A 23,081-nucleotide genomic window follows, 5' to 3' on the forward strand; every position below is an offset into this window, starting at 1 on the left:
AATAGTATCATACTCAACAGATATTCATGTGCTTTTTTTCAGAATTATTTTTCAATTGGTAAGGCATTTGGATTGTAGGATCCTATAACTCTCTGACCAACTGTTAGCCAACAATTCTACAACAGATGTCTTTAGGTCACTAATCTTAAATAAAACAATTATCCAATGTTTATTCTAATACTTCCATAGTCATTTACGTTTCGATGTCATTTGCCTTGTGAATAGCCAACATTCATTTCATGTAGAGACAGTACAGTAACCCTAGCCATGAATTCCCCTTTGATACATTCTACTATCCACAGATCATTTAGCTTTCATCAATTAAAAGCTATCTGGACTCAATTTGTGGGGTCTTCTAAAAAAGATCCTCAAAGTAGGTGAGGTAACTGGTTTTTACTAGACTACTCTTGTGATAATGTACTAGGACCTTGGAGAGGATAAAAATAGCCCTATCGATGTCACTATTACTATAGTTCATGTTGGATTCCCATGTGATATAGCATTCATATGATCCATTCTTCTATTGTTACAATATCACATTTTTAAAATTGCAGTATGATTAGCATACAGTTGGTTATACTAATTATATGAATTTCAGGTATACGATATAATTATTTAACAATTCTATACATTACTTAGTGCTCATCTAGATAAGTGTACTCTTAATCTCCTTTAAAAAAATATGGAATCCTGGGATGCCTGGGTGGCTCAGTCGGTTAAGCATCTGCTTTCAGCTCAGGTCATGATCCAAGGGTCCTGGGATCGAGTGCCACATCGGGCTCCCTGCTCAGCTGGGAGACTGCTTCTCCCTCTCCCTCTGCCTTCCACTCCCCCTGCTTGTGCTCTCTCTCTCTCTGTCAAATAAATGAAATCTTAAAAAAAATATGGAATACTTCATGAATTTCATGTCCTTCTTGCACAGGGGCCATGTTAATCTTCTCTGTATTGTTCCAAATTTAGTTTATGTGCTGCTGAAGTGAGCACTGCAATCTCACGATTTAATCAAAGAATTTCAATCTCTCCATAATGTACCCTAGATTGGAAAAGCACCGGTACTCAAACAACAAAGACCTACTTTTGTTATTTAATGCATTTATTTCATAGACATTACTGATCACCAACTGTATGAGGGGAAAGGCTATTGTTATAACCTTAAGTGATAGGAAGGGCAGATGGTAATCAGAAAAAGGTCTTAGAAATTTGCCTTTCTTCTACCCTGTTTATTCACTAATTGATAGAGGCTTATCAGTTAGAGAATAGAATTTAGCACTTCAAAGTCTAGTTTGCCATTAAGAGACTATATCTCTATATATTTCTATCCCTATGGCCCTTCTCTGGTTCTGAGAGGTCTTTTCTTAGTTCCAAGCAATTCTCCTCTGGTGGTAGCAGTTACCTCATGGTGGTAGCAGAGATGCAAGAATGCCACTGGGACCTTGGTCTTTCAAGGATTGAGGATATGTAAACTCTACTTGGGGAAGGAACGCTGGCTAGCCACAAACCCCAAAGCTTTTAATGTGGAAGTCATGATTTCAACATGCTGTCATGACCACATTGGTGTCCATAACCAAGGTATGAGCTGAGATTCCAGGAATGTCTTTGTAATCTTCTCCTTTTGTCCCTATTTTAAACCTTGAATACCACTTCCCTATCTTGCTTCTCCCAAATTTTAGTTACTGCCACCAAAAATTAGGGTGATGGGGTGGTCACTCAGTATTCTCAGTTCATCTATGTCTACACGGAAGACTTACTTAGCTTCAGCTAGCATCTGTTCCCATATTTCCTAAGTGAACTTAATCTTCTAGAATTTGCTCCATTAATCCTCTCTCCACTGTCTTCAGAAATAGCTTTTTCAGCATCAGCACATAAGAGATTTCTGTTTTCTCCTGTCCTTTGGTGGATTTAACATACATATCTCTTCTTTTTCCATTCATTTCCTTTCCCTTTCCTTTCCTTTCCTTTCCTCTCTTCTCCATATTCCAAATATCTCTTCAATAGTCTTTAATAGTAAGGTCACAGTCTCAGAGATATTCATAATCTTTGGTCATTGAACAACCTCCAGAGGAGAACCTTGTCAACGGATTTTCATCAGTCTCTTTCTCTTTTAGCTGATTATTTCAGCTATCTTTCCCTAGGATTATGTAGCCTCCTACCAGAAAGATGTAGTCCTGTGACTACAACCATGGTTTTTGATATATCAGAGAGTCTGTCATGACCATTAAGACCTATCCAATCACTGGTCCTGAACTATAGCCCAAATTTCAGAGAAGTCTGCCTGGAAAACTAAGAAAAACTGGAGCTTCTATGTACTGAAAAATTCCCTCTTTTTCATTTGTTTTTAAACTTTGGTAACCATAAGTACTGACTTAGAGATTAGTTCCTAAGGGATCCTCTTTTTTTGCCACCTTGGACAGTTCCCACAAACCCTAGGATCCCTCTCTCTCAGATGCTATGTATTCATCTAAAGGCTCTGATACAGGAAGAGAAGTGGTTTAACAACTGCTCCATAATCTCTAGGTGGTCTTGTTGAGACCAGCAGACATAGGAAGGGCCAATATGAACTCTTCAGTTTGTTAGTTCATATAACCCTTTAGTTCACATTTTAGCAGCCATGGGAAGGATGTCCCCACAAATTCTATCTAGGGATAGTGATGTCTGAGATGGGGAAATGTGTGATTCCTCTCTCCTTCTTTATGCCTGAGGCATCACAGGTGCCTGAAATACACAATGTTTAAAGCCCTAAATGTAAGTGTCAAGGCTCTCATAGGCTAGGTGGGCTTTTGGCATGTAAGATGTTATTAAGTTATGAAGTCTATTATTCTCTAGAAATGACTCCTTAATTTACATTCCCACTCACCCCTAAACCATTTTCAGGTGTTAGTTTCCAGGCAGGTAAGCAGTTGTCCCAGTTATCAGGATCAAGAATAACACTGACCAGAGATAACCTGCTGTGGTCACATGTTTTATGCTTGTCTTGTGTGTTGCCTTTCTATCACTTCCCTGTGCCTCAACGACTAGGCCAACACTCTACCCTGTGTGAGGAGTTAAAGAGGACAAGAGACTTTTCCTCCTGATTTATCAATAGTGCAGCCTTGTTCATTTCTTTTTTTGTCCTCTTCTTATCACAGAAAGACTTGCCAGGGGAGTTGCTCCACTCAGCTGTAAGCCTGGACCAGACCTTATCTTGCTATAGCCCTAGTCGGTTGATTGATGATTGTTTTGCTTATGCCACAGTTGGCCACCAAAACAGGGACTTGCATTAGCCTTCTTTCTGTATGGATGGACACATTTAGGGGGAGCCTTTCCAAGACCTACTTAACATCCATCTTCAGAGCAGATACCTTTCCCCAGAGTGCCACAACAGATGTGATTTAAACCTCAAATTTTACACTAAAACATTTGTTTCATGTTCAACATGAGATGGTTTTGCTTCAATGTTTTACTTAAATATTTATTTGTTACTGGTCAACTCAGCAAACACTGGGGCTTATGGAAAACCCCTGATACTTCATGACACAGGTAAGAGTGAGCTGTCTGTTGATTTAGATCAATTCTAATTCTACAACAATTAGCTGTATGAGATGTTGGAGTGCGAAATAGGAGATTCTCAATAAAAACAATATTAATGCCCAACTGTGCATTTCCGTTTCTGAGATCAGTCATCTCTGAGTTGGGTTTCGCCAACCTGATTGCCTTAATCATGTTGATACTTGTGATACAAATCTTAGTATTTAATGTTTTGGTAAATACCAAAATTGTGAATTGGCTCCAAAATGATTCAAGCATGCTTATGAATCATAGAAATCTCAAATGGTATGATTGGATATGAGCTAATATTTGGATTTACTAACATATTAAAGGTGTATATATTGGAGAAATGGGCAGAAGATAGAATTGACAGAGTAAATATAATAAAACATATCCTTACAGTTTTTTTATTTATTATTGTGATTGAATAAAAAAATATAATTCTATATTTACATAATGCTATAATACATCTATCATTTCTCCAAGAGCGGGGATTATAAAGAGATCTCTCACTTGTACTTTTCTTCATCATTTGATAGCCATGTTCACTAAAGCTGGAGTCAGTGGCCTCTGGCAATTGTTGCTGACGTTGAATAAATTAGTCTTAACTGTCCTTATGCTGCTAGGACACATGATACTGGTTTATAGCTGAAAAAAATAACAGGATGTGGTGTAACATGACGCACTAAATCCTCTGCTGAATCAGGCTTTTGTTTTTCTCAACTATCTTCCTCTTTCATCTGGCAGTTGATCTAATTATGCCTTACCTCTATTCATGAAACCTAAAGGTCTAACTAGGTCAACACTAGAAAGACTGTGACTGTTGCCATTCCTGTTGCCACTTAATTCTTCCTCTAAACAAGCACTTTAACAGGTAAGAAAGGCCTTACTTACCTAAATATTTGTTACAGAATAAGCCCAATTCTTGGCTCTCCTGATCCTTTTTTTTTTTCTCTTTCTTTCATTATTTCACCACTAGCCAGCCCCACTCTATCAGGTAATAATAAACAACAGCTAATATTTAATGACAACTACTTTGTGCAAAGTACATTTTATGAATTATCTTAATTTAATCCTGCCAACAACAAACTCTTTTAACCCATTTTTAGATAGGCATATAGAAGTTTAGAGAGGTTCAGTGGCTTGACTAAAGTCACATGGGGATATGGTGGAAGTGGAGCTCAAAATCAGGCTTTGTGACAGCAGAGACCATTCAGGTAACTGACACCTGATAGTCTTCCTTGCCTCTCTCCCAAGGTCCATTTTGCATATGCACAACTTTACCTGCTGAGGATGGGATTTGACTTTTTACAATGACAGGACAGGTGTGTCAAAGTGTCAGCACTTTCCATGCTCTTGCCACTTGCCGTCATCCCCAACCATTTGTCCATATCTGTCTCATCATCTTTTCTCTATGACATTTTTTATTCATCAACTATTTATTCAGCTTCTACTAAGTACCAGGCAATGCTCCCAGCACTGAAGATATAGCAATAAACCAATTAATGTTTCTCTCTCAAGGAACAGGCATTCTGCTGGGGGTGACAATTGATGAATAAGGAAAAAAAAGTGTGTGTGTGTGTATATGTGTGTGCATATTATAAAGTGTGTTCTAAGGAGGACTCTAATGCAATGATATTTGAGCAAAAGCCTGAAATAAGTGGACAAACTTCAAAGCTTTAGGAAAAAAAGTATTCCAGGCATATAGAACAGCAGGTGCTAAGATCCCAAGGTAGGAGTTTGCTTTGTATATTTAAAAACAAGTGTATCTGAGCATTATTAGTAAGAAGTAGTTAGAGGTGGTAAGATTGGAAGATTTGTGACTTGTAGGGTATAATGAGAACTTTGGATTTTCTCTGAGTGAATGACAAAGCCATTTGGAGGATTTTAAACAGGAGAGTGAAATAACCTCTCTCACTTTTTAAAAGTATACCATGCACTATGTGAAAAATAGAACACAGGGAAGTGAAGAAAGATGAAAAGAGATCAGTGTGAAATCTTTTACAACAATTCAGTTGCAAGATGATGATGCCTTCATTAATAGTGGGATCCTTATAGCTGGTGAGAAGTTTTTGAGTTGGGGGTGTCTTTGAGAAGTAAAGCTAATGGGACTTGAGGATGAATTGGATTCAAGGCATGATATACATGATGTATTAAGAATGGCTCTGAGATTAGCGTGAGCAAAGTGGAAGCATGAAGTTGCCATCATTGAGATAGGGAACTCAAGAAGATTAGATGGGGGATGGTTTGAGGTTTAAAGTTTTATTTGGGTCATGTAATGTTAGAAATTCCTATTCATTCAAGTAAAAATTTAAAGTATTACACAGCTGGATATAGGAATGTGTAGTTGAACAAGAGGTTTGGCTTGAATTATGTAAAGTTGGGAGTGATTATCACATGGATGGTATTTACAATCAGAGAACTGGATTAAGTCACTTATGGAAGTGACTATAGAATAAAGAAGAGAAGCCTCCTCTTAATAGTTCCTTATCCTAGTTGCACATCAGAATTCCCATGGGACTTAATATATATATATATATATATATATATATATATATACCCATATCAAAGCTCCTACACACTGTGTAGGCCTACATATAGAACTGACTCTTCTGTGTAGCAAGCTGATAGTCCCTTCCAGAGAAATTCCCAGAGGAATGGCCCTGAAATTGTGGAAAATACATATTTCTGTTAACTTTGTTTTAAACAATAATTCCATGCTTTTTTGAAGCAGCAGAAAACTATAAAGTGGAAAATAAAGGAACATACAAAAATGAGAGTTTCAATAGCAAGTCTGGCATCCTGGGGAACAAAGATCTTTTCTTACTGTCTGGTGCACTCTTCATGGTTTTCCTCAGTTTTTCATAGTCATTTTTTTCCATTTTAATCATGTAACAAAACTGTCTTGACCTCATATATATATAGACATCTAGGGATTTCCAGAGAAGATCTCTTCTTTCTATGTTCCTATAAAAACAGAATTCTCTGCTTTAATGGTAATAGAATATATGAAAAGGTGATATAGCCAAAAGCATCAAAAATGAACTTTAAAGAATATCAACTCTTTGCCTCTATGGAGTAATCATAGATTTGAAATGGCTTCTCCAAGAATAATATTTTCCAGAACTCTATTCTGGGAATTACCATAAAGGAAGGAATCATCCCTTAAGAACTACCCCTTTCCTGTAAGTTCAGTCCATATAAAATATAATGCAAAGCCACACCTGTGCATTCTATCTGCTTAACTTCTTGTTCCACCCAGGGCGGGCAATGACTGGGTAAAGTGTGTGTGCCTTTTGAAATGTTGTTGTTTTGCTTCTGACACTAGAGAGGGTGGTAGATAATTGGCCATATGTTCCTAGGGTGAATCAGTGGGGCACCACAGTGGAACCAAAAGTAGTGACCACAGAAGTTAACAGGCAAGGCTGGTTCATGATCAAGCAGTGAGGGAAGGGACTTTTCTTCCTCCTTACCTAACTATCATCTCCAAATCTCTCCCTTTCTCCCCTGGCATTTCCTCACTATCAAAAAATTTTTTTTTTCTCAGATAAAAGATCTGATCTCAGTCATGCACATCTTACTGTAAATTTTTATGTCTGGCTGGGAGACAGAGCCATTGTTTTTGGCATTTCAGTCCAAGTGCCTAATGAAGAGTAAAGGTCAGTTACCCCACAAAAAAATTTCAGGCATAAGAGTGTACATGGGGAATGTGAGGGAGAGAAGAGGTGCTTTGCACTCAGAGCCTGAAATTGGGATAATCCTGCCCATAGAAAATTAGCAGTGCCTGTGCTCTGAAAGAACCTAGCTTATTTTGGGTCAGAGGTTTTGAAACTTCAACTGTAGTGCTTTGTCTTAGTCACTTTTCTGTATTATTCTCAGATATACCAGTTTCATTATACTTAGTTTAATTAATTGCATCATTATTTTTGTGATTAATTTATGTTTCTAGCTTCCAAATGACACATTTATTTGCCATTTACAGAGAAAAGCATAAAACCACTTAAATTATAAGTCCTCATTTTTCTTGATCACAACAAACAGGCTTCTTCATTCTCCTCTCTCAGCTCTGCAGTAGGATTACTTAACCATTACTCTTTCCCATCGCTACCACTTCAAAATAATTCTTTTTTATCCTATTGTCTGGCAAGAAGGCTGAGGACAAAGCACAAGCCTGCCCTGCCACGGAATATGTGTGACATTCCTCAAGCATGCCTGGCTGCCCTAAAGCTAAGGGAAGGAAAAACAAATGGTTAACTTATAGAGATTACAGTCCTGCAAGACAAGAGTCTCCCTCAGTTTACAAATGTATTAGTGATTTACAAGAAAAAAAGCATTCTTTCTATTCAATAACCAAACTTCCAGAAGGAAATGTAGAAAAAATAAATGTCCTTATAACTTGTAGCCCATTGACAAGTACTTGAGGCAGGCAGAGTATAAAGTTCCTCCAGGAAGCTCCCAACTGTCTTTGTTAATGGTTTACTAGAGGGAAAAACAACTTGACAATGGCAAGGTCTCCAGTATCTTGCAGGTCCTCTTTAGCATATGAAAGTTCTTTAGAAAACCTGCCTTTTCCCTTCCCTCCCCCAACTCCAAGTATATAATCAATTGCTCCTCACAACCCCAGTGCAGCTTTTTCTGCCCAGGGGTCCTGCCCCCATGCTTTAATAAAACCACCATTTTGCACAAAGATGTCTGAAGAATTCGTTCTCGACCATCGGCTCCGGACCTCACCCCACTGAAGCTCACCTATATTCCAAAACTACATCACTATTGTGCAGAGTTGGCCCACCACAGCACCTCAGTAAGAACGGAGTCATGGGTGTCTTTTTTATTTTCCCAGTGCTACAAGTTTCCTGCTTAACATTTCAAATTCTGTTGTTATTCTGACCAAAAAAACCCTTTTAGGCTCCAATGACAAGAAGATTGGCTCTGCTTCTTCTACAGTGGATCATCCACTCGATTCCCACATGCTATTGCCAAGGTAAGCACAGAAATATGCATAGAAAGAGTTGTGCTCTGGTGAAATTTGTAAGAAAGAAATGGTCTAAAAAATGTGAATTTGATACAACAATCTTAGAGAAGATTTCTATTTAACTGTTCTATTGTTTATATTCATTGAAGGTAAATTTTTATGTTCTCTATCAATTACCTTGGATAATTAGATTAGGTTGAAAAATATTAATGATCTGAATATAAACTGAAGAACATAGACTATCTTATGTATATAAAGTCTTTCTCCATGTCTTTAATCATAGTTTAATGAAAATTTAGTAGTTTAATGGAATAACAGAAGTGCATATAAGTCAGAGAAAATAATGTATGAAATTTAATACTCTAGATATAAAGAAAATGTGTAAATTGGCCCCCTAATGGCCAGTTGGAAATCCTGTGAACAAAAGGTCATTTGGGTGCCGGAAAAAACCCTTCTGACCATTAAGCACATAAAATTTCTGGTGATATTACGGGGGCGCCTGGGTGGCTCAGTTGTTAACCGCCTGCCTTCGGCTCAGGTCATGATCTCAGGGTCCTGGGATCAAGCCCTGCATTGGGATCCCCACTCAGCAGGAAGCCTGCTTCTCCCTCTCCCACTCCTGCTGCTTGTGTTCCCTCTCTCTCTGTGTCTCTCTCTGTTAAATAAATAAATAAGATCTTAAAAAAAAATTTCTGGTGATATTACAAGTTAATTACTTAAAAACTTTTCAAAAAAGGGTCTGAAAATTTTAGGGAAGGAATGAGTTATCCAAATCAGTATGAGTATAATGCCTAATGTAGGACAAGATGTTAGGATTTGAAGCTGATGGCCAAGAAAGAATTCTTGAGACGTCTTTGGTGCAAAAATGTGGTTTTATTAAAGCACAGGGACAGGACCCATGGGCAGAAAGAGCTGCACTGGGGTCATGAGGAGTGGCCCATTATATACTTCCAAGTTGGGAGGGGGTTAGGGATAGCATAAGTCTCTAAGGAATTTTGGAAGCAAAGTTTCTGGAACCTTGAGGGGCTAGCTATTGTTGGGAAGGGGTCATTTATTACCGTCTAATAAAATCTTAGTCATGAGACCCCTCAGATGTATATTGGTGAGCCATATGCTTGGGGGATGATTACCAACCATATCTTGGGGGTTTAGAGATAAAGGAAATTTTTAAAGGAATTTTTATGTGTTAAAGTAAGCATACAGGATCCTGGGGGGGGGGGGGGCGGGCGGTGCTAGTTGGGCTAGGATTGCCTTTTGCCCTTAGCAAAGTATTAATATCTAGGCAGTTGAGTCCCTAGAGGAATGTCACTCTGTTTCAAGGACATGTCAATGGGTTATAGATAGTAAAGAAATTTAATAATTTTTCTTTTGCCTTTGTTTCCCACATCAATGCCCATCAACTTCATGGTAAATGAAAACACACACGGCAATACAGATAATGTGCTAATGCTGTATTTCTTGTTTATATAATTACTTCCAATCTATAAAACAAATTATTAATTGTAAAATTACAAAATGACAATTCCTTTATAAAACTATTCATATGTATGTTGTTGAAGTGGGAAGTTAGAGATAAGCAAGGGGAGAAGGCTTGCTGATTTACCTGGTAATGGATTAGAATTTATTTTTTTTAAGATTTTTTTTTAAGATTTTATTAATTTATTTGAGAGAGAGACAGAGCATGAGTGGGGTATGGGGCAGAGGGAGAAGCAGACTCCCCACCGAGCAGGGAGCCCGCTGTGGGGCTTGATCCCAGGACCCTGGGATCATGACCTGAGGTGAAGGCAGACAGATGCTCAACCGACTGAACAACCCCAGGGGGGCCCCGTGGATTAGAATTTAAAACATCAGTATGAACTCATGTTTAGTTTAATATAGATATAAATGGTTACATACAGAGTTATTTATAGATACATTTATGTACTTTAGTTAGTATTCACACATATATTTTCCTGCTTTGTCAGGTAAATGGGTCAATAAGCAACAATCCCCCAAGAACAATGAGCATACCTAGTGTGCAGATTTTAGTTTCTAATACCATTCTTCAAAAAAAGAAGAACCAGGAATCCTTGGGTAAATGGCAATTCTAAGATTGGAGCACAACATACATTATATGATTCTGGAGCATCTTGTAGTTCCAGAAAACAAGAAAGTCTTAAAAGGAAACACACAATGATGGGGTATAACAAAGTGACACAGAAGCCAATGAAAGAGTTCCCAATGTCCAAAGCTGGAACAATTTGAGCAACAAAATAAAGCAATATTGGATTATAAATCAAAATGTAAAATAAATATTCATGAGTTCATACTGCTATAAATAATTGATTTAATAAATAAATAAGAGAGACTAAACAAATCTCCTCTACAGAAGAATTCCAAATAATTTATGTAGATAATCTGTCTTCAAGGAGGTTCAGCGTAAGTATGGGCTTTACATACTGACTTCCTTCCACAGAGTATACTATACAAAGGACAAAAATTAATATCGTCAGAGTAGAGAACCTGACAAAGACTACTTCAGCCAGATGACCAAGGTTAACATCAACAGGGATGTCATGTTGATATGATAAAGTTGATATGATACTTTTGAGATAATGTGATGAGAATGACATATTATTTTTGTGGGCTTCCACCCCAAAACCAATAATTCCACTATAATCACGGAAAAAGCATCAGACAAATTCTAGTTGAGAGATATTCTACAAAATGTCTGACCAGTACTTCTCAAAACTGACAAGGTCATCAAAAACAAGGGAAGTCTGAGAAACTGTCACAACCAAGAGTTGTCTTAGGAAATTTGACAACTAAATGTAATGTGGTAATCTAGATAGGATCCTGGAACAGGGAAAGTTGAAAAGGATAAGAACAAGTAAGGAATAGAAAAGGAAAAGTGAATTGAATCTCAAGATAATCCAAAATTTGTATGGCAAGTAATGCTATCATTATATCATACTTTTTTTTTTCAGTAAACAGTACTTTCATAGACTAGGTAAACATTGTTTAATGGTTTATAAATTTTACAGTCAACAAGTCCAGATGGCTTAATTATGATCATAGAATAGAATGTGACAGAAAAAATTAAGGAGACTAGATTATCAGCTCTTACAGAAATACGTCAGTAGAAACTCAATTAAAATGTATAAATTAAAAGATTTTGATTCGAGCACATTATTTAGAGATATGCTATTATCTACCAGGACAAAATCTGTTTTGTTAAAGGAGACAGTTTTCCAACACTTTATCTTTTTTTTTTTAAAGATTTTATTTTATTTATTTGACAGAGAGAGAGACAGCTAGAGAGGGAACACAAGCAGGGGGAGTGGGAGAGGGAGAAGCAGGCTCCTGGCCGAGCAGGGAGCCTGATGCGGGGCTCGATCCCAAGACTCTGGGATCATGACCTGAGCCGAAGATAAACGCTTAACGACTGAGCCACCCAGGCACCCCTCCAACACTTTATCTTTGAAAGAAGGAAGTTTTTTTTAAATACTTTGTCCTGATGTTTAATTTTTTGAATTCACATATTTCAAAGAAAAGAGAAGTTAATATTTCATTTGAAACAGATTTTATGCTGTGGTCTTTATGTAAGTAAATTTTATGCTGTGGTCTTTATGTAAGTAAATTTATTTACTTTATGTAAGTAAATATGGTTTGGCAAAATTTCATTTGACACCATACACACACATGTCATAAGTTTTGTGAAGTGTATTACCAGGGAGAATATGGCAACTCAGTATTTTGATTTCATAGAATAAAATCCTTTTGTAAAATTCAAATGAAAATTACAGAATGAGGGGTGCCTGGGTGGCTCAGTCGTTAAGCATCTGCCTTCGGCTCAGGTCATGATCCCAGGGTCCTGGGATCCAGCCCCGCATCAGGCTCCCTGCTCCGCGGTAAGCTTGCTTCTCCCTCTCCCACGCCCCCTGCTTGTGCTCCCTCTCTCTCTGTGTCTCTCTCTGTCAAATAAATAAATAAAATCTTAAAAAAAAAAAAAGAAAAGAAAATTCCAGAATGAGAGCGATAAATTCGAGTAGGAAAGTGTCTCAATCTGTTCTTTTTTTGGTGAAATTCTCTGGAATGACTTGTTAATCCAACGTCTCTGCTTTGATTTAGAAGTTTACAATCCCAGAGTTAAAAAGGGACTAGGCTTATTCAAAGGATTTGAAAGGCCATACTACTTCTAAAATAACAATACCTATTCTGCATCAATTATTAATTAATTTAATATATTTGTTCTGAACCCTAGATCATCTGAAGTTATTTTGAGCTTATTATCTTAAGCTATTAGGGATATATGACACACAAACAGAAGAGATACCTGAAATGAATATTTAAAATATAAGAATACTATTTTGGGACTTCTGAGTGAATTTTTTTGGTTGGAAGAACTTTACAGGAATTACAAAGACTAGGATTTTATTCCCATAAAACTGCAAATGGCTTGGTAGATTTCTTGCTTTTCCCTCACATGTAAGCATATGAAAAGTCAAAAAGTGTGAATATTTTCCCAAACTTATGGAAAGAATTCAGAGTCATGCTTTTTAAGAAAGCCAATGTAGAAGTGACATTACCAAAAGAACAGGCTAGGAGACCCCAGCTTCAGTCTCCCCACAAAGATCAACAACTAGATGACAAGTCACAAACCAAACACTTCTGGGAGAGCTCTGTAGTCCTCTTAGGAAACTTCAGCAGAACAAAAAATCTGAGAATACCACACACAACACAGAAGGAAGACAGTTTCATTTTGCCTGCATTATCCCACCTCTCATGCCAGCATTGCTCAGTGCCAACAGGGAACTCTCAGTTAGAAAAATTCCCCTTACCAGGAAAGTAAAAACACAGTGAATGAACAACTTCTCTAGCCTTGCAGAGCACTGTACAAAGGATTCACTTCAGTTTCACCCAACCCAAACCAGCAAAAGTGAGACATGTAGAGATGGCAAAGAACAAGGAAGAAAAGCAAGGTCTACCAGTAGCCACACAGAGACAGCAGTCACAGTTCACAGTGAGTGCTCAGCAGACAAATACAGCATTTTTGCCACTGTAAAAAACAATGACCAGCATTCCTGCCACAGACTACACCCTGCAGATTTCACTAGCTCTCACCCATAGGCATTCACATTCACTAATGTCAATCACCTACATTCCTCCCTGATTTCTCGCCAGCTGCCCCACTAGAGCCAGGAACCACCCTGGCAGCCAGTGCAGGCCTCTGCAGCTGTAGAATGCAAGACACCAGCTGAGACCCCTCTGACTGACTCCCACCACTGTGCACCCTCTCACCAGCTGTGTACTTGTGCACTGCTGGCCTGACATCTGTCATCAAACTCCACTGCCATGTGCATGGTTAGGGAGAGACTGTGCCATCATGGGAGAACACACCAATGGTTAGGGCCCTGAGTTGCTTGTGGGCTTGGATCAGGGCCTGTCTTCTATCACTGCATATGATCATACACAGTGATCAAGCAGGATTTTTCCCTGGGATGCAAGAATTGTTCAACAGACTCAAGTCAACAAATTACACTATACTATTTTAATAGAATGAAAGATAAAAATCATATGATCATCTCAGTAGATGGATAAAACACATTGGACAAAATACAGCATCTTTTATGATAAAAACAAATTGAGTGTAGAAGGAAGATATCTCAACATGATAAAGGCCATATATGATAAGCCCTCAGCAAACATCATACTTAATGGCGAAAGGTTGAGAGCTCTTTTCCTAACATTAGGAACAAGACAAGGGTACCCACTCTCACCACTTTCATTCCTTCTATTCCACTGGAGATCCTAGACAGAGTAGTCAGGCAAGAAAAAGAAATAAAAGACATCCAATCAGAAAGAAAGAAGTAAAAGTGTCTTTGTTTGTAGATGCTATGATCTTATATGAAGAAAATCCTAGACTCATGGGGCGCCTGGGTGGCTCAGTCAGTTAAGCAGCTACCTTCTGCTCAGGTCATGATTCTGGGGTCCTGGGATCGAGCCCCATGTCAAGCTCCCTGCTCAGCGGGGAGTCTGCTTCTCCCTCTCCCTCTGCCCCTCCCCCTGCTTGTGCGCTCTGTCTCACTCTCTCTCACTCCCTCTCTCTCAAATAAATAAAATTAAAAAAAAAAGAAAATCCTAGACTCCAAAAAATTCTTAGATGGAATAAACAAATTCAGTAAAGTTGCAGGATACAAAGTCAACATACAGAAAATAGTTGTGTTTCTATACACTAATAAAGAAACATCTAAATAAGAAAGAAAGAAAACAATCCTATTCACATCAGCATCAAAAAGAATAAAATACTTGGGAATAAATTTAACCAGGGAGGTGAAAGATCTGTACTGAAAATGCTGAGACTTGAATGAAAGAAATTAGAGCAGACACAAATAAATGGAAAGATACCTTGTGTTCATGGATTACAAGAATTAATATTGCTAAAATATCCATACTATCCAAAGCCATCCACAGAGTCAATGCAATCCTTATCAAAACTCCAATGGCATTTTTCATAGAAATTGAAAAAAAAATCAAAATTTTTATGGAGCCACAAAAGACCCCTAAGTAGTCAATGCAGTCCTAGAAAGAACAAAACTGGAGGCAACACACCTTTTGATTTCAAACTATACTACAAAGCTATAGGAATTAAACAGTATGGTAGTGGCATAAAGTAGACCAGTAGAACACACTGATGGGATGAGAGCCCTCTCGGAATCTAGAAAAAAACCCTGCAAAGACAGTCACCTAATATTTGAAAAGGGAGCCAAGAATACTCCAAGGGCAAAAGGCTAGTCTCTTCAATAAATGGTGTTGGGAAAACTGGAAAACCACAAGCAGAAGGATGAAATTGGACCCTATCTTATGCTGTTCACAAAAACTAACTCAAAATGGATTAAAGAGTTAAACATAACAACTGAAACCATAAAACTTCTAGAAGAAAACAGAAAAAAGTTCCTTGACATTTGCCTTGGCAATGATTTTTTTTGGAGATGACACCAAAAGCAAAAGCAACAAAAGCAACAGTAAGTGGGACTACATCAAGATAAAAAAACTTCTGCACAGCAAAGGGAACAAACAAGAAAAAAAATAGGCAACCTACAGAATGGGAGAAAATATTTGCAAATCATGTATCTAATAATGGGTTAATATCCAAAATATATAAAGAACTCATATAACCCAATAACAAAATATAAATAAGCAATGTAATTAAAGTGGGCCAAGGACCTGAATAGACATTTTTGCAAAGAAGACATACAAATGACTAAAAAGTAAGTGAAAAAGTATTTAACATCATTAATTATCAAGGAAAAGTAAATCATAACCACAATGAAATATCACCTCACACCTGTTAGTATGGCTATCATTAAAAAGGGATAGTCTTCAACAAATGGTGTTGCACAGAAGCATGCAGAAGAATGAAATTGGACCACTTTCTTACACATAGGCAGCAACCTCTCTGACCTTGGCTGTAGCAACTTCTTACTAGACACATCTCCAGAGGCAAGGGAAATAAGGGCAAAAATGAACTATTGGGACTTCATCCAGATAAAAAGCTTCTACCCAGTGAAGGAAACAATCAACAAAACTAGAAGGCAGCTTATGGAATGGGAGAAGATATTTGCAAATGACATATCTGATAAAGGTTAGTATCCAAAATCTATAAAGAACTTATCAAACCCAACACCCCAAAAATAAATAATCCGGAAATGGGCAGAAGACATGAACAGACATTTTTCCAAAGAAGAATACAGATGGCCAACAGACACATAAAAAGTTGTTCAGCATCACTCAGCATCAGGGAAATACAAATCAAAACAACGAGATACCACCTCACACCCATCAGAATGGCTAAAATTAACAAGACAGGAAACAACAGATGTTGGTGAGGATGCAGAGAAAGTGAAACCCTCTTGCATTATTGGTGGGAATGCAAGCTGGTGCAGCCACTCTGGAAAACAGTATAGAAGTTCATCAAAAAGTTGAAAATAGAGCTACCCTATGACCCAGCAATTGCACCACTAGGTATTTACCCAAAGGATACAAAAATACAGTTTCAAAGGGGTACATGCACCCTGATGTTTATAGCAGCATTATCTACAATAGCCAAATTATGGAGAGAGCCCGAATATCCATCGACTGATGAATGGATAAAGATGTGAGATATATATATGACTGTTTTTATATATATATATATATATATACACACACTTATAAATACACACACATATATATACACATACATAGATATATGCACATACATATATATGTATATATAATGCAATATTACTCAGACATCAAAAAGAATGAAATCTTGCCATTTGCAAGGACATGGATGGAGCCAGTGTATTATGCTAAGCGAAATGAGTCAATCAGAGAAAGACAGATACCATATGATTTCACTAACATGTGGTATTTAAGAAATAAAACAAGAACATAGGGGGGAAAAGAGAGGTAAACCATAAAACAGACTCTTAACTATAGAGAACAAACTGAGTGTTGCTGGAGGGAAGTGAGTGGGGGTGGGCTAAATGGGGGATGGGGATTAAGGTGGGCACTTGTCGTGATGAGCACTGGGTGTTGTATGTAAGGATGAATCACTAATTCTACACCTGAAACCAATTTTACCCTATATATTAACTAACTAGAATTTAAATAAAAACTTGAAAAAGAAAAGAAAAAAAAAAGGTAACATGTTGCCAAGGTTGGAGAAATGGGAACTGTTTTGCTGTTTGTGGGAATGTAAATTGTTGCAACCACAGTGGAAAACAATATAAAATTTCCTCACAAAACTAAAAGTAGAACTGCCGTATGATCTAGTAATCTCACTTCTGGGTATATATCTAAAGGAAATGAGAACAAGATCTCAAAGAGATACTACACTCTCATGTTCATTGCAGGATTATTCACAATAGCCAAGATATGGAAACAACTGAAGTGTCTGTCAATGGATGAATAAATAAAGACGATGTGGCATATACGTATAATATGGAATATTAGTCAACCAAAGAAAGAAGGAAATCTTGCCATTTGCAACACCACGGATGGTACTTGAGGGCATTGTGCTAAGTGAAATAAGTCAGATAGAGAAAGACAAATACTGTATGATCTCACTTGTATGTGGAATCTAAAAAAGCTGAACTCAAACAGAAAGTAGAATGATGGTTATCAGGGGCTGGGAATGGGGCAAATGGGAAGATGTTGGTCAAACGGTATAAACTTCTAGTCACAAGATGAATAATTTCTAGAGGTGTGATATAGATAGAGCATGGTGATTATAGTTATTTTTTTAAGGTTTTATTTATTTATTTGAGAGAGAGAAAGAATATGAGCAGGAGGAGGGGCAGAGGGAGAGGGAAAAGCAGACTCCCTGCTGAGTGGAGAGCCCAACACAGGGCTTGATCTCAGTACCCTGAGATCATGACCTGAGCCAAAGTCAGATGCTTAATAGACTGAGCCACCCAGGCACCCTGATTATAGCTATTAATACTGTATTATATTCTTGAAAATTGCTGAGAGAGTAGATCTAATAGAGTAAATACTCTGGTCAATTTTCTCACTACAAAAAAGAAATAATCATTGTGTTGATGTGATGGATGTGGTAGCTAATGCTATGATGGTAATCATTTTGCAGTATAATCAGTGTATTAGATCAACAGCTTTTACACCTTAAATTCACACTGTATGTTGATTATATCTCAATAAAATTGGAAAAAACACAAAATCAATGTATTAGAGTCCAGTGAGTTATGAACAGAAGATCAAATGATTTGGGTTTGAATAATCTCTGCCACTTAACTTACATGTGTGACCTTGGACAAGTCATGTTACTAAGGGCTTCTTGACTTCAGCTCTATCCCTTATTTCTATCTGGAATAAGATGAGTAACCTGGAGCTTACCATGGTTAAGTAATTTGCTCAAGGTTACCAAACTCTGGCATTGAGACAGGATTTAAATTCAGAGAGTGTAACTAATTCCAGGGACTGAATTCTTAAACAATAACCTTTAGAACACACCTACATGGCCAATTGATTTTCTGCAAAGGTGCCAAGATATTTCATTGGGGAAGATAGTCTTTTTAATAAATAATTCTAGCCAAGTAAATATTCACACGGAATAAAATGAATCTTGATCTTTGCTTCACATCAAACACAGAAATTAACTTAAAATGTATCATATACCTAAACATAGAAAACTATAATTATCAAATTTCTAGAAGAAAACACAGGAGAAATGTTTTGTGACCTTGCGGGGGGGGGAGGCAAAGGGTTTTTTCGCAAGATAGTAAAAATACTAATCATAAATGAAAAAAATTGTTGAATTTGACTTCATTAAAATTAAAACCTGCTGCAACACTCTTTAGAAAATGAAAAATCAAGTCACAAACAGGGAGAAAATATTTGTAACATATATATCTAACAAGATTCATAATCATTCATAAGATATAACAACTCAACACAGCTCAATAATAGGGAAAAAAACCATTTAAAATCCCAAAGTTTTAAATAGGTACTTTATTTAAAAAAGTATGCAATTGGCCATTAAGTACATGAAAAGCTGCTCCAGATCATTCGGGGTTAGATGGGTTGATAGCTTTGTCAAAACTCATCAGATGCTATACTTTAAAAGGATGCTTTTACTGTAGGTAAGATAAATCTGGGTATGTTTGCTCTTCATATCCTTATTCAAATGGAATGCCAAAATGACAGCTCCTGGAATTTGTCACAGACGGGAAACACAATGTCATCTTCACCCCACAACTGTAGGTCTTGAATCTGGAGAAGCCCTGTATATCTTTCAGACTCCATCTGTGGCTCAGTTTGGAATTTCAGTGGCTTTATAGACATAGCCCTCCTGCAGGCAATGGCAAGGCATTCCTCAGTTGATTCATTCACTCAGTCACCGTGAAATGTGGGGTAATTTCTACCACTCTGCTTCATCGTTTGCTCTTTCTGAGGCTCAGATGACACTAAACCCATCTGAAATTTTTATTCCAGCAAGTGTCAGCAAATGGTATGAAAAATTTCAAAGACGACTGCCACAGAGCCCTTTCTTCTGAAAAACATTATGTGAATAAAATAATTTTAAAAGGCTCTTAAACTTGTCATATTTTAAATAACACAATTTATAAGTGGGAAGCAAAAAAAACCCCCAAAAGATGAAGATTAATTTTAAAAAGTACTTAGTGACTGTACATCATCATTATTAAAATACAATTTTATAAATTAAACTACAGAAAAATGAAAAAACAGTCATCATTAATGACATTTTCCCCTTAAACTTAAGATATTTTTCAGAAGCAAAGGTTTTATTTGCTTTGACTCAAATGCATTATTTACTTAAAATTAAGTATAACCAAAAAGTGAAAGTAGTATGCTTTTAATGTTTCTCTAGCAATTGAAAACAAATTGTCAAGCACTGTGGTATTACAATGATTTACCAGTGTAGTTAACAAAATCAAGTACATCCAGCTTCTAGAGACTATATGTAAAATATATCAAACATACATTTTACATATTGGAAAATAATTCCTGGAAGCATTTCTTTGGATTACAAGGACTTCAAATAATACAAGTTGGATGTCATTTTTTATCTTTGCAAAATCATACATTTTCACTGAGATAGCCGCTGTAAGTAAAACTTTTAAAACAATCTTGGGATTTTTGCAAACAAGTAGAAACAATGCATTAAGTATTAATCCCAGAACAGCATCATGCATGTTCTCAGAATTTTTCCACTCTGCTCTGAACACCCTTGCACCAAGTGAGGGGTGAGACAGGGTAGTTTTAAGGCCCACATTGCAGACACCACGAGGGAACACAAGCTTGGTGACCTTTAGAACATTTCACCAGAAGTGTCAACATCAAAATGTTTTGCCTTTTCCCTGCAGCACTGCCAAAGAAAATAATTTCCTTTTAAAACCTCCAGCTTAGAATCTAGGTTAGTGGAGGGCTTTATGTAAACCAGTCAAATTTTCTTTTTCAGAATGAAACCACAGAAGTAAATACAATTTGAGATTACTAATCCCCATAACAAGGAAGAAGGAAGTTTGTCAAATAAAAACTCAAAGGGATTTTTTTGATTAAAGAAATATTTAAACCCCCTTCTTTTTCCCATTTCAAGAAAAAAAATTCCACATATATTACTTTTAACAGTCAATTATAAAACCTTTTAAACAAAAAGTAAAATGCATAATGTACATAAGACTTCCCTATCTATCTACTTCTGAGATTAAGCAATATTAACATTTTATTATACTTGCTTTTTTAATGAAAAAATAATATAGATACGAAAGCCCTATTGATCATTCCTTTTCTCCCTTCACTGCCCAAATCCTAGAATGATAGTGTCACTCTCGTAATGTTCTGACCCTTTACTGTGCATGCACATTTCTATAAATAATAAGCACAAGACCACTATTTGGTGGTTTAACATTTGCATGAATGGTATTATACTGAAGGTACCTTTTTTTAATCCAAAAGTATGTTTTGAAGTCTTACTCATATTAATCTAATTAGGCTGAGCAGTTTCATGTTAACTCTGTATCATGGCACTGTTTACCAATTCAACACTGAGGGATAGTCATTTCCACATCTTGCTATTACCAAGAGCATGTCGTGAGCATCTTTATAGATCACTTCTCATGTACCTGACTGAGAATTTCTCTAGGACAGACACTTAGAAAGGATAAAGTGAAGGGTAAGATGTACAGATTTTCAGAGGCAACCAGGCATTGCCAAGCTCTTATGAGCATTTATATGTCCTCCAGCCATGTCCAAGTTCCCATTTCCCCATATCCTCACCAAAAGTCAGTGTCCTCAGATTCACCGATTGTTGGAAATGAAATGCTGTCTCATTGTGGTTTAAATTTCATTTTTTTGATAACTAATGAAATTAAGTATCCATTAAGTTCTGCAAATCATCCATTCATGTTCTTGTTCATTTTTCTGTTGGGTTGTTTTTCTGTGTCTTTTGATACATAGCAGTTTGTAATATATTCGAGATATCCACTGCAGAAGAATGAGATTTTCGTTGTTTAAAGTTGATCTGTTAGACCATTTATATGTGCCTATTTCATTTCAATTTCACTGGGTCTCAGTAGAACAGTTTTACAATTTATTTTACATCTATCCTGAGTCTCAAGCCTTACTCCTCGATATTGCATACAAATTCTCTTATGTATACAAATGCTCTAATATTCCTTGATATATCTCTACATAACTATTTGTCTCAGAGAGACAAATACAGCATCATGTTTAAGAGGACAAAGCAGGTTCTGAGTCAGACTGACACTTTCTAGCGTTTAATCTCAGATCTGTACTTACTAGCCATATAATAATGGGCATATCATATAACTTCTCTGTGTCTTAGTATTTTCATCTGTTGAATGTAAAAAATAATAGTACTTACTTCATCAAGTTATAATAAAGATAGAATACTTAGCACACTGCTTGGCACAGAGTAAGCACTCTATGTTAGCTATGATTATCATTCTATAAAATATTTTTAAATTACAATATTATTGACAACTTTTAAAACTTTAGTTTTAATATAAATTATATTTAATAGGGATATCAAAACTAATTCCTATAGCCTCAAAGTACCTCTTTCCTTTAAATATTTAAATATTTAATTACTGTTTAAATATTGTTTAAATATTTAATAATTTAAATACTGTTTAAATATTTAATTAATTTAACATATGACCACAAATTCTTTGACAGTCCTGTCCCAGGAGATGGAGCTTAATTTCCTTCCCCTTGAATATGGGATGGACCTAGTAACCTCCTTTCTAACAAATAAGGTACGCAAAGGAAAGCACTTTACAGTGGAGCAGTCTGACTGATACCACTTTAACCAGATGATCAAGGTTAATGTTATTAGTAATAAATAATGTTGATAGCATGTGCCCCAATATTATACACTAAGAAGGGCTCTTCTGTGATAGTTTTCAAAAAAAATTCACAAGTCCAGTCTATTCATGAGAAAATATTAGGCAAATTCAAATTGAGAGATATTCTACAAAATACCTGGCCAATACTCATCAACATCATGTGTCAAGGTCATAAAAGCCTGGGAAATGATCACAGATTGGAGGATCCTATGGAGACATGACAACTAAATATAGTATAGTATCCTGGTTTGAATCCTGAAACAGAAAAAAGACAACCGTGGAAAAAAGACTCGTTTAGTTCATAGTATTGCACTAAATGTTAATTTCTTAGTCTTAATAAATATATCATGGTTACAAAAAATATTAACATTAGAGGAAACTGAGTGGAGGTATATGAAAGCACTGTATGACCTTTGCAACTCTTCTATCAATCTTAGAACAATTCTAAGGTAAAAGGTTTAAAAAGTGAATACCCATATTATTTTACTACTGTTATGATGAACCAAGACCATTTATAATTAGACAAAAATATATAGATAGCACACACAAGGAGATTATATGTCTTTATTTTCTTTGTTTGGGGGCCCAATATATTTAGAATTAAATTTACTGGGTATATGTTGCAATGATCTGTAACACAATATGAATTGTCTAGAAAGATGTACCCCTTGGAGGATAATTAGCATTTAGTTAGATTTAGGTGATAAGAG

General features: G+C 36.5%; 1 long non-coding RNA gene and 1 other non-coding gene across 2 annotated transcripts; one reads left to right on the top strand and one right to left on the bottom strand.

Annotated features, from left to right (window-relative positions):
• Nucleotides 1-878: 878 nt before the first annotated feature.
• On the bottom strand, nucleotides 879-984 carry LOC115939722 (U6 spliceosomal RNA). The gene has a single exon (XR_004074490.1). It is a non-coding gene; the product is annotated as a U6 spliceosomal RNA (small nuclear RNA).
• A 7,052-nt stretch (nucleotides 985-8,036) lies between these two features.
• On the top strand, nucleotides 8,037-18,378 carry LOC145720352 (uncharacterized). The gene is made up of 3 exons (XR_014143270.1): nucleotides 8,037-8,326; nucleotides 8,431-8,506; nucleotides 17,377-18,378. It is a non-coding gene; the product is annotated as an uncharacterized LOC145720352 (long non-coding RNA).
• Nucleotides 18,379-23,081: the final 4,703 nt, after the last annotated feature.

Source organism: Leptonychotes weddellii, chromosome 2 (assembly GCF_054177405.1).
Source record: "Leptonychotes weddellii isolate Sample4059 chromosome 2, ASM5417740v2, whole genome shotgun sequence".
Taxonomy (NCBI): domain Eukaryota; kingdom Metazoa; phylum Chordata; class Mammalia; order Carnivora; family Phocidae; genus Leptonychotes; species Leptonychotes weddellii.